This window comes from Olea europaea, unplaced genomic scaffold (assembly GCF_002742605.1).
Source record: "Olea europaea var. sylvestris unplaced genomic scaffold, O_europaea_v1 scaffold2362, whole genome shotgun sequence".
Classification (NCBI taxonomy): Eukaryota; Viridiplantae; Streptophyta; class Magnoliopsida; order Lamiales; family Oleaceae; genus Olea; species Olea europaea.
In genome coordinates, this window is record NW_019241750.1 from 78,859 (window position 1) to 92,806 (window position 13,948).

Here is a 13,948-nt window from a genome sequence, read left to right on the forward strand (position 1 = left end):
ATTGTAGAAGATGTATTGAACACCAAAGATAACAGGCTCGATTTTTACTCACTTTCAACAACCACAAACCGACAACAACGGCCCAAGACAATGTCAGACTTCCACTTCCGGTTGCCAAAGAGATATTTCACTTAGGAGACCACAAAGGTGCAAGAAATCTCATACAATATCACCACTAGGTAGTAGTCACAAAGAGGCAGAAAGAGTAGAAGAAAAAGAACACGTGAAAGTTGCCGAGAGAGAGAGAGAGGTAGTGAGGCGTCTCTCACTTGAGAGAGAAAGAGACCAATTTATCTTGCAACCAAATGGCCCAAATAAAGTAAGTATAGGTAGTTAACCAATGGGTTAATTTAGAGGCCCAAGAGATAATTAAACGGGCTCACAAGTTGTTCTCTCAATTAATGGCTATCCAAGGAAGTGGATTGGGCCACGAGCAACATTAAAATATTTAGGTTGCTTCGAGTGACCCAATTAACCTTTATATCGTATCATCTTGAATGTGGTGTTGGATTCTCGTTCAGTCATTTGACTTAGCCGAATGAAAAAATAAATCAACTAATATCATAGCTCGAGGGAGGTCGTTTACAACCAATTGCCTAACACCAACTAATTGGGCATGGTCAAAAAATAGAAAGCCGCATTTTAAAACACTAGATCATGTAAACTAAATAATGCTTATTTGGAAATAAGACAGTCTCATGGAAGCATCAAGCCATATTTAGTGTGTCAATACTAGTTGATAATTTTTCCTTTTTACAAAAATACTAATGAAAATCTTTAGGAACAAGAAAATCACACGTGCATGCACGTAGATTACTAATCTTTAACAATTAATACACTTTAAGTTACTAGTTATAGTGCGTTGCACTTGCTTTATAAGTGTTATAAAAATAAGATGTGAAGATGTGATAATATAAAAAATAATTAATACAAATTGCTAATTTGGAATAAACTTTTGATTCAAATGAAATAAAAACCAGCTTGTGAAGAACAATTTAAATAGTTGTTGAAGTCAATTAGAATAGTCCATTCATTTACCTTTCGATCTATAACACCATTTTTTCTTCATATTTACTTAATATGCATTGAATATATCAATTGAAATTATTTATTATAGATACGCATTATGTCCCCCATTTACTTTCTCTGTATCTTAATATTCATTGGGTAATCAATTGGAAGAAAACTCTAAAAATATTCATTTGTTGTTCCCAAAAAAAAAAGTAAAAAAAAAAATAATGAATTTAATTTACTATCCAATCAAGTGAAATGAATTTAGCAAATGTGCATTAATCATAACTCAATAGTTGACAAAATATTTAAGATAATACTGTTCAAATGATCAAATATATCAATTACATATTGAAAAACGAAAAGGTAATAGGGGTGTGTTTGTTACCTATTATTTGCAAATAATGTATTATGAAATAGTGATTGATGTTGAAATATGTAATTAAAAAAGAAGGAATTTTTTTAATTTACGTATAATATTATTTTAATGGAGAATGTGAGTACTAATGGGAAAGAATGGGAGAGAATGGATGACAAACAGGGGCTAGATCTTTAAATCTAACTTAATGAAAATCCTTACATAGCATGTAGACACAACACAAGTGCCAAATGAAGACAATCCCAATGGTGAATAAATTGTTCTCCAGTTTTCACTTTAAACCATCATTGTCATGTAAAAAAAACAAATCCCCTCGTAGTTACCAAAATTTATTGTTTGTGGTATAAACAGATAACACCAGATGGCTTATACTGTTTTTATATTATCAGATTAAGTTCTACAATAGAAAAAAATAATCAGCATACAGTGTAAAAGCATTCAATAAATCTTCTTTTCCTTTTTGACTAATCCTTTTAACATAGTTAGATCTAATTCAGTTCATACGAGCAATTAGAATTCATTAAGCTCATAGGAGCAATTCATTCCAAATGAAAATACTAACAAGGGTTTAGACAACAATGTACATTCTAAGATGGAATTCTAAAATTTAATACAAACATGTACATCTTATGTGTGAGAACAAACCACAAGACAAATTAGTCATAGACGAACATGCCATTTATTAGAGGCAATATGGCCTTCGCCTATGTCAAACGGGGATACTCTTACTAATTTTTCTATATAAATTTCTTATCATAACTGATGAACAAATGAAGAAAAAAGAAAAGCTCGGACAGCTTCCTACACTCTTTTCTTTCACTTTTCAAAGCAAGAACCTTGTTAAATTAAACACGTGTGCAATAGAAAAACCTATTTTGATATATATAGCATCACGACCAATATATAAAACAAATACTTGGGGGGAGGGGGGTCTACTCCCTCTAATTTTCTATAAAATGATAAACGTAATACTAAAGTTAAATAAAAGAGGGTTCGAGTATTGTTATATGCAATTGTGCAGCTATGGCTAGTTCCCTTCTTCAGGTATAGAAATAAATTAGAGATCTAAAGCAAAACTTCAATTCATATCCTATTAACAATAAGCTACTCTATATGCATTTCTTATGAAGCAGATGCGCGTATATACAAAGAAATAATTACTGTAAACTGACTAAACGGCATGAATTGAAGTACCTGAATCCCGGCATGGCTATAGAGGTAAAAATCAATTTTCCTTGGGTGGCATATCTTGGCATCAACAATAGTACCTGGTCATCGAAGCAAATCAAGTGATCAAATACAGGAAAAGGCGAAGGAAAAACAAGTGACAGTTGCTGCTCCATGTATGAACCAAAAATCTCAACCTGGCAAAATGTTTTCACTCATGTCGTACTTCGATCCCCATGATTGGCAGGGGAAAAGACGTGTATGCTGCCGATTTTTGAACCACAACAATTTTAACAGTTGATAATTAAGTTTCTTGGATTGAAATGGGATACTTTTAAAATTGACCCGATCAAATCCCTCATTTTTCACTTTGACTTTTCAACTATATCATATTTTCCCAATGACTTTTGGATGGTAAAAGTCAAAGGTGCCCTTAAATATATTATATAATTACAAAATATTGTTTTATTTAAAGGACAATACTATCCTTTTAGTTAATGAGTGAAAATCAAACACTTCCCATTAAAAGTTTCAAAATCAGCTAATTTTTCTTATCTTTTTATTCCAACACATATAAAAACTCTCTCATCTTCAATCTTCTTCAACTTCAAAATCTCAAAAATTTATTGATCGCTAAAGAGGAAAATATGTTTTTACATCAATCACTTCAAATCAGTAAGTATATTTACTGAAGTTTAATTTCGTATTCATTAAATTACTATATGTTTTTAACCGATAAATCTTATATCGACATAGATTAACATGTACATAAATTTTTAAATTTTTTTTAAGCATGAATAAGAAAAAAGTTCATCTGTATAATGAATTCTTTTAGACGATATGACACAATCGGCTGTGTAACAGACAGCCGACTTCAACGTCAATGCTCCCGTGTTTAACTTGATTCTTATGTATTGCAATTTTCATAGAGTGTGTGGCCGCTCTAACAAGGAGAATAAGTCAATTGATAAGAGTTCCTTCGAATGGAAGCTAAAAGCATGTGCGAGTTGATGTTGTTTCCGAGTACTCATTTCCTGTCCCTGTTTATTATTATGAAGTGCAGTTGTGAGGATTTTTATGGATAAAAAACATGTAGTGTCTCTTTCTGGGAAGCCATTGGCAACAATGAAATATAGTTAATTACTTCATCTTATGTCATTATTGCTATAAAAAATAAAAAACTAGAAAACAAGCCACAAGGGTTGCACAAGTAGTGCATGATCATAGCTATATAGTTTTACCATTGATCATCAAATGATTCTAAGGTCTATAGAGATCTGATGTTGAAGAATGCATTTAAAGATTTCAAATTATTCTCTTCATTTGATAAATCAGAATAAATTCCAATGTCTATATATTAATTTCAAGCTTTTCTATCGGGTCCTTAACTAACTCATTGGAAGGTAGTACTTCATTCGAACTTGATGTTCTTAAATGTATGTATTCTGGCATAATTTGCGTTAGTCCGTCTTCTTGCTTTCGTTTCTCCAACAGAAGTTTTTTTCATTTGTTATGCTTTCCTGCAAGATTCGTCAGCCAATTCCATCTGTTTTATAACTTTGTCTTCCTGATTTTTCTTTTTTTCAGAGGAAGCTCACAATGATAATTTTTCACATCAAGCTAGTGAAACCCATCATGAGTTCCGATTATCGTCTCACCAAACCCACGGAAATGAAGGTTTTTCACCAGAAAAAGCAGCATTCCCAAGCACTTCTACAGTTGCCAGCAACTCATCAACGGTTCTTTTAGTCTGTTGTACAATATATGTAGAGACCTTATATGTTGAAATTTCAACATCAAATCGAAATATGTAATTTGAAGGAGTCAAGTGAATGGCTTTTACAAATCTTCTTGCGGTCTTGCCATTGTTCAGCTAGAATGTGTACATAGTAGAGAAATCCATAGACTTAAATATTGTAATAGAACTAATTGGGCATGGTCAAAATATTGCAAAGGAGCATTGTGAAACATTAGAACGTGAAAGTAAATAATGCTAATTTTGGGGCGATAATTTATCAAAGCATCAAAACATATTTAAAGTAAAGAACTTTTTTTTTTTTCAAAATTACTAGAAAAAAAATCATTGGGAAAAAAGAAACCTGCACGAGAAGTGCACGTGGATTACTAATTTTTAACAATAGATACATTTGTAAATAAACTTTAGCAAAGAACAATAAAAAGAAGTGTTATAGGAAAACTAGTACCCATTTTAGCCTGCATAGCCATCCTACTTTCTTTTCTTTAGAGGAACATACTTGTGTAAGTGCTTTTTTGAGCATCTCGTATGAAATTCTCCGTACAGTGACAGAAGCTGATGGTGAAACAGTAAAACCTTAGACTCTGAAGATTTGTTTACACCTTCAAATATTAAATAATTCGGTACCATAAGTTGCATCAGAGATTTGCCATGTTAAATCCTTTCTTATGGCATGAAATGAACTTGGGAATGGGATCCCCCCACCCCTTCTATAAAAAATATATATATAAAAGAAAGGAGGAACTCTGAACTGAAATAAATAATCAAAATTGATTTGTTCTATCTTTGATCAGAGATTTCTCTATGAAAAATACAAATCGGAGTTTCTATATGTTCTATATGTGTCTCTTGTTGGATAACGATTCTGTTCATCCTCTTTGTTTCTTTTCTCCAACTGAATTTTTCTTTGCTCTTCTATCATCTTGCAAAATTGATCCGCCAATTCCATGTGTTGCATAAGTTTTAGCCTTTCCTGACTTTTTTTCGCTCTTTATGCCCAGCTAGCTCACAATCATCTTTTGCCCTGCAAGCAAGTGGTACAATATCCAACATGAGTTCCGGTTTTGGTCTTGCCAAATCTACAAAAATAAAGGTTTGATGGTGCAGACAGAATTCTTAAGCTCAGCTACAGTTGCCCACACCTCGTCCATGGTTCTTTTAGTCTCTTGAAGAGTCAATGCCGAGAACTTCGGCATTGCAACTCCTACATCAAATTGAAATGTGTAATTTGAAGGAGTCAAGCGAATTGCTAGCAGTCTTTTTCAGTCTTTCCACTGTACAACTTCATAATGTTTGCATGGTAAGTAGAGAAAGAACCACTAGACTGGTGTGGCATATAATCCAATTGTAGAAGATGTATTGAACACCAAAGATAATCCAGGCTCAATTTTTACTCACATTCAACAACCACAAGTCGACAACAACAATCCAAGACAATGCCAAGCTTCCACTTCCGGTTGCCAAAGAGATATTTGACTTAGGAGACCACAAAGATGTAGGAAATCTCATACAATATCACCACTACGAAGTAGTCACAACGAGGCAAAAAGAGTAGAAGAAGAAGAACACGTGAAAGCGGCCGAGAGAGAGAGGCAGTGAGGTGTCTCTCACTCGAGAGAGAAAGAGACCAATTTATCTTGTAACCAAATGGCCCAAATAAGGTAAGTATAGGTAGTTAACGAATGGGTCAAGTTAGAGGCCCAAGAGATAGTTAAACAGGCTCACTAGTTGTTCTCTCAATTAATGGCCATCCAAGGAAGTGGATTGGGCCACGAGCAATACTAAAATACTTAGGTTGCTTCGAGTAGCCCAATTAACCTTTTGATCGTATCGTCTTGAATGTGGTGATAAATTCTCGTTCAGCCATTTGGCTAAGTCGAATGAAAAAATAAACCGAGTAATATCATGGCCCGGGAAGGTCATTTGACAACAAATTGCCTAACACCAACTAATTGGGCATGGTCGAAAAATAGAAAGCCGCATTTTAAAACACTAGATCATGCAAACTAAATAATGCTTATTTGGAAATACGACAATCTCATGGAAGCATCAAGCCATATTTAATGTGTCAATACTAGTTGATAATTTTTCCTTTTTACAAAAATACTAATGAAAATCTTTAGGAACAAGAAAATCACGCGTGCAATACACGTAGATTACTAATCTTTAACAATTGATACACTTTAAGTTACTAGTTTTATTGCGTTGGACGTGCTTTATAAGTGTTATAAAAATAATATTTGAAGATGTGATAATATAAAAAATAATTAATACAAATTGCTGATTTGGAATAAACTTTTGATTCAAATGAAATAAAAACCAGCTTGTGAAGAACAATTTAAATAGCTGTGGAAGTCAATTAGAATAGTCCATTCATTTACCTTTCAATCTAAACTGAATATCCAACGAACACCATTTTTTCTTATATTCACTTAATATGCATTGAATATATCAATTGAAATTATTTATTATGGATACGCATTATATCCCCCATTTACCTTCTCTGTATTTGACGTAGCAAAAATATTATAGGGAAGATGAACAATCACAAATTGAGAAAATTCTCAAAGAAGATTTTATTGAATTTCAAAACTGCTGCCTCTAAGGGCTTACAACTGATTAAATAAAAGAAAAACCTAGAAAAATTCGGAAAATAAAGTAAAGATTTTTTTTCCAAAAATGGAAAATATTTATCTTCAGGATCATCCCACAACAAACGGAATCTAAATCCGAATTTCATGGAAAGAGATATTGCAAAAATGAAAATTACTATAAATAGCAAAAACGATTAAACGAGGGTCTAAACGATGGATTTTGCCCGAAATTGGCCTTGCATCAGGGCCAAAGGCGCTGAAATTTATTCTTTGGCTCGACTCCAATCAAATTAGACTAACGGTTTGCCAAAAACGAGCAAACCCAAAGTCATCATGAAATCATTTGCCCTTTTTGCTAACTTTTACCTTGTGATGGTTCCATTTTGCCATGAACTCTAATCCCTTATGCACTTCATCATTCTCCCCATAGTGGGAAAAATTCACCCTCGAATTTGACGAGAAAGAAACTTCATCATCATCATCAGAATTATCACCATGAAATGGCACCAAATGCTTGATATTGAACACGTCGGAGGTATGAATATGGCTGGGTAGCTTTAAACAGTAAGCATTCGAATTGATCTTCTCAATGACCTCTAATGGACCAATCTTCTTCGCAGCAAGCTTGTTGTATTCATGAGCAGGAACACGATCCTTTGTTAACACCGCCCAAACAAAGTCACCTACCTCAAACTCAACATGTCGGCGTTTGAAATCCGTAGCATGCTTATACTCAGCGACAGCAGCCTGCGGCTGATCATGAGCCTGTGAGTGAACTTGCTGCAGTTGTTGAATAAAGTCTTCGGCTTTACCATGTATTTTAACAGAAGTGGAAACTGGAACCAGACCAAGAGGACCACGAGGAACAAGGCCATCTACCACCTGGAACGGACTAAAACCTGTACTTCGGTTAACAGCATGATTATGAGCGAATTCTGCTTGACACAACTTCTGATCCCAAGACTTGATGTGATCACCAACTAAACAACGTAGTAAATCACCTAAGGAACGGTTAACAAACTCTGTTTGACCATTTGTTTGAGGGTGATATGCACTGCTGAAATCCAGTCGTGTATTCACAGAGCGCATTCACAGAGCGCCATAGGATGCACCAGAAGTGGCTGAGGAAACGAGTATCTTGATCGGACACAATAGATGTAGGCAGTCCATGAAGGTGATAAACTTCACGAAAATACAGTAAGGCTGCATTGACAGCATCTGTAGTCTTCTTGCAGGGGATAAAATGTACCATTTTTGAAAACTGATCAACCACTACGAAGATTGAATCAAAACCACGCTGGGTCCTGGGAAGTCCCACAACGAAATCCATGCTCACATCTGTCCAAGGCTGGGTTGGGATAGGTAGGGGCATATACAAGCCCGCATTGGTCGCCTTGCCCTTGGCCAAGTGACAAATTCGACAACGCTCCACAAACTTGCTGACATCTTTACGCAATGATGGCTAAAAGTAAGAAGCAGCAACAAGCTGCAATGTTCGGTCACGACCCACATGGCCATCATTATGCAACTCTTGAATGATCTTCAACATCAAACTGCCCTCTGGAGCACACAACTGATTGCCATGAAAAAGAAAACCATCAACCCATGTAAACTTCGACTGCACACCCTTCTGCAACTTCTGGGCAACATGGGAAAAGTATGGGTCAGTAGCATATAAGTCACACAACCTGTCAAAACCTGGAACCTCCACTCGCATTTCTGTAAAGAGCGTTTGGCGCCTACTCAACACATCCGCAATTTTGTTAAGGGCTCCTGCCTTGTGCTTGATCACAAAAGTAAATTGTTGTAGATAAGCAATCCAAGAGGCATGTCGAGCAGAAACCTTATCCTGAGTACCAAGGTGTTTAAGGGCATCGTGATCCGTATACAAAATGAACTCCTTATGGAACAAATAGTGACGCCAATGCCGAACGGCCTGGACTATTGTATAGAACTCCACATCATAAGTACTATATCGAGATTTCGGGCCAGAAAGCTTCTCACTGAAATATGCAATAGGGCGGTTGTTCTGACTCAGCACACCACCAATACCCACTTTCGAAGCATCACAATGCAGCTCAAATGGTTGGGTAAAGTCAGGCAACACCAAAACTGGAGCAATAGTCAACTTCTTCTTAATCAATTGGAAAGACGACTCTGCCTCGTGAGTCCACTGAAACCTACCATCCTTCATGCAATCCGTAATTGGTGCCATGATGCTACTGAAATGTGATATGAACCTGCGATAGAAGGAAGCAAGACCATGAAAACTCTGCACCTCAGTGACAGTCTTGGGCTGTGGCCACTGACTTATCGCCTCTACTTTAGACGTATCAACTGCTAACCCCACCTTCGACACCACATAACCCAGGAACACCACACTATCAGTGAGAAAGGAACACTTCTTCACTGCAGCATAGAATTTATCCCTACGAAGAATTGAAAGAACTTCCCGAAGGTGCCGAACATGTTCATCATCGTTAGCACTATAAATTAAAATATCATCAAAGTAGACCACAACAAATTTACAGATGAATGGACGAAGAGCCTGATTCATAACCCGCATAAATGTACTGGGCACATTTGAGAGGCCGAAGGGCATGACTAACCACTCGCACAATCCTTCCCTCGTCCTAAATGCGGTCTTCCACTCATCCCCACTTCTGATCCGAATCTGATGGTACCCACTCTTCAAATCAAGCTTGCTAAACACACAAGCACCGGTAAGCTGATCCAATAAATTATCTAGGCAGGGAATAGAAAAGCGGTAACGCACCGTAATCTTATTGATTGCCCTACTATCCACGCACATGCGCCACGTGCCATCCTTCTTCGGTGTGAGAAGAGCAGGAACAGCATAAGGACTAAGACTCTCCCTGATGTGTCCTTTTGCCAGAAGCTCCTCAACTTGCCTGCGCAACTCTTCATGCTCAGTGGGGCTCATTCTGTAATGTGCTCTGTTAGGTAGGGTAGCTCCAGGCACCAAGTCAATCTGATGCTGAATATCTCGCAGTGGTGGTAGTCCATCAGGAAGCTCTTCTGGGAAAACTTCATGAAACTTTTTTAGCAATGGCTTAACTGCGAGAGGGACTTCATGCTCATTGTCAACCGACTTTCCAATCAGCACATACACTACCCCAGACACCTCCATCTCTGTCTCGAACTTCTTTCTGATCAGTAAATTGGCATTGTTCCCAACCATCTATACTGAACCCTTATCCGGTGGTAACACAATTTTCTTTCACCCAAACAGAAAGCTATACATGTTGGTATATCCATCATGCAGTGAGTGCCTATCAAACTGCCACGGCCTCCCTAATAGTAAATGACATGCATCCATCTTTACTACATCACATAAGACATGATCCTTGTAGGTAGGTCCGATGGAGAAGTTGATTCTAGCACGCTGAGACACTTCTACGTCATTGCCTCTTTTCAGCCAAGCTAATTTATAAGGTTTGGAATGTTTCTTAGTCTGCAAACCCAGCTTCTTAACGACCTCCTCAGCCACCACATTCTCGCAACTACCAGAATCAATAACAAATTTGCACACCTTCCCTCCAACAGTACAAGTTGATTGAAAGATATTATTACGCAACCAATCAGTGTTATTCTCCAAAGGAGTCAGGAAACTCCTCCTAACCACCAGTGTCTGACCCACATCACCAACCAGAAACTCTTCCTCTTCTGTTGCTTCTTCTCTGCACTCACCATCAAATAGAGGCGGACCTTCATAATCGCCATTTCCCTCATCAACAAAGAGTCCCATGTGCGGATTCTTTGGGCTCTCAGACTGCTTGTGGCTTGTAACTCCCTGCAATGGAAGGACTAGTGGTTTTCCTGGACTGTTGCTTCTCTATTTGTATTGCCCTCTGATGTGCTTCAGAAACTGTTACAGGATCAAACATATTGAGAGTATCTTGTATTTGGGGACGAAGACCACCCACGTACCGTGACACCAATTGCTCCTCCGTCTCCATCATCTCGTTCCTCATAATCAACATATAAAAATCCCTGGTATAGTCACTAACCATTTTCCCACCTTGACACAAATTCTGCAGTTGTTGGCACATGGTCCGCACATAATTGTAAGGCAGAAATTGTTTCTTCATATGTTTCTTCAATTTGTCCCACGATGCAAATTTTCCCAACCTGGATCTTGTCACCTTAGTCTGCTGCCACCATGGCGCTGCTCGCCCGCGAAGCCTCGTAGCAATGAGAGGCACACATTTATCGACAGGAACCTCTTTAAACTCTAAGACCTCCTCCATTGCAGTCACCCAATCCAAGAATTCCTCTGGACTCAAGCCACCATGAAATTCTGGAATATCCACCTTAAATCCCGATTCCCAACGTCGGTTATCCTCCTGACCACCCCTTCTCCGGTGAATTGGCAGATCCAATGGTTGTTCAAGCGGTGCAAACGGATTCTCATCATCAGAATCCCCAAGCTGTTGGCCTGCAGGCATAGGCTGCTGCGGCATAAGCGTAGCGATCTGCCGTGTCAGCAATTCCACTTGTTGACGTAGCTGTGCGACTTCATCCCATCTATGTACCTCCTCTACTGGGGCATCACGGGCTTCAAGACGTCTCCTTAGCGGCATGGTGAAGGAACGATTTCGGCTCTGATACCAACTGACGTAGCGGAAATATTATAGGGAAGATGAACAATCACAAATTGAGAAAATTCTCAAAGAAGATTTTATTGAATTCCAGAACTGCTGCCTCTAAGGGTTTACAATTGATTAAATAGAAGAAAAACCTAGAAAAATCCGGAAAATAAAATAAAGATATTTTTTTTCCAAAAATGGAAAATATGAGATAATTACTAAGATGGAAAATACTTATCTTCAGGATCATCCCACAACAAACGGAATCTAAATCCAAATTTCATGGAAAGAGATATTGCAAAAATGAAAATTATCATAAATAGCAAAAATGATTAAACGAGGGCCTAAACGATGGATTTTGCCCAAAATTGACCTTGCGTCAGGGCCAAAGGCGCTGGGTTTTATTCCTTGGCTCGATTCCAATCAAATTAGACTAGCGGTTAGCCAAAAACGAGCAAACCCAAAGTCATCATGAAATCAGTTGCTCTTTTTGCCAACTTTTACCTTGTGATGGTCCCATTTCGCCATGAACTCTAATCCCTTATGCACTTCATCAATATCTTATTATTCATTGAATAAATTAATTGGAAGAAAAGTCTAAAAATATTCATTTGTTGTTCCAAAAAAATAAAAAAAAATTAATAATAATAAAAAAATTAAAGAATTTAATTTACTATCCAATCAAGTGAAATGAATTTATCAGATGTACATTAATCATAACTAAATAATTGACAAAATAATTTATGATAATACTGTTCAAATGATCAAATATATCAATTATATATTGAAAAACGAAAAGATAACAGATCTTTAAATCTAACTTAAAGAAAATCCATACATAGCATCTAGACACAACACAAGTGCCAAATGAAGACAATCCCAATGGTGAATAAATTGTTCTCCAGTTTTCACTTTAAGCCATCATTGTCATGTTAAAAAAAAAAAAACCCCTCGTAGTTACAAAAATTTATTGTTTGTGGTATAAACAGATAACACCAGATGGCTTACACTGTTTTTAATAAAATCAGATTAAGTTCTACAATAGAAAAAAATAATGAATATACAGTGTAAAAGCATTCGATAAATCTTCTTTTCCTTTTTGACGAATCCTTTCCTCAGACAGCTTCCTACTCTCTTTTCTTTCACTTTTGAAAGCAAGAATCTTGTCAAATTAAAAATATGTGTGCAACAGAAGAACCTATTTTGATATATATAGCGTCACGACCAATATGTAAAACAAATACTTGGGGGTGCACTCCCTCTAATTTTATATAAAATGATAAACGTAATACTAAAGTTAAATAAAAGAGGGTTCGAGTATTGTTATATAAAATTGTGCAGCTATGGCTAGTTCCCTTCTTGAGTTATAGAAATTAGTTAGAAAACTAAAGCAAAACTTCAATTCATATCCTATTAACGATAAGCTACTTTCTATATGCATTTCTTATGAAGCAGATGTGTGTATATACAATGAAATGATGCCTGTAAACTAACTAAACAGCATGAATTGAAGTACCTGAATTCCAGCACGGCTACAGAGGTAAAAATCAAGTTTGCTTGGGTGGCATATCTTAGCATCAACGACAGTACCTGGTCATCGAAGCAAATCAAGTGATCAAATAATGGAAAAGGCGGCAAGAAAAACAAGTGACAGATGCTGTTAATTATATGAACCAAAAAATCTCAACGTGGCAAAATGTTTCCACTCTTGTCATATTTCGGGCAGGGGAAAAGACTGCTCTTAATTATATTATATAATTACAAAATATTGTTATTTAAAAGACAAAATTGATCAAAGCTGAAGAAGAAGCCAAGTGATGTGTAGTAAAACTAGATCTGCAAATTTTCTCTCTATATTATCTCACACATAAAATGAATTACAGACCCAACTATATAGAAGACAAAGCCAATAAAAAGGTGACAGCTCAACTAACAAACTAACAGAAAATGAAGAGAGAAAACACGTGAAAAATGAAAAATAAAGTCAACATCCCCCCCTCAAGCTGGCAATTGGTGAAGATCACCCAATCCCAGCTTGGAAACTAAGTGGTGGAACTGAGGGGCTGCCAACGCTTTGGTGAATATGTCTGCAACTTGTTGAGAGGAAGAAATATGCTGAGGCAGAACGAATCCTTCCTTAAATTTATTTCTAACAATATGGCAGTCAATCTCCAAGTGCTTAGTTCTTTCATGGAAAACTGGGTTAGCACAAATATGTAGGGCGGATTTATTGTCACACCATAAAGGGATAGGCAAAGGTATAGTGATGGCAAAGTCTTTCAGTATATAATTGATCCATGGAACTTCACATACAGTTGTTGCCAAACTTCTGTATTAGGCTTCAGCTATGGAACGAGAAATGGTGGTCTGTTTCTTGGTTTTCCACGAAATTAGTGTCTCCAAGATAGACACAAAAGCCAATGAGAGATCT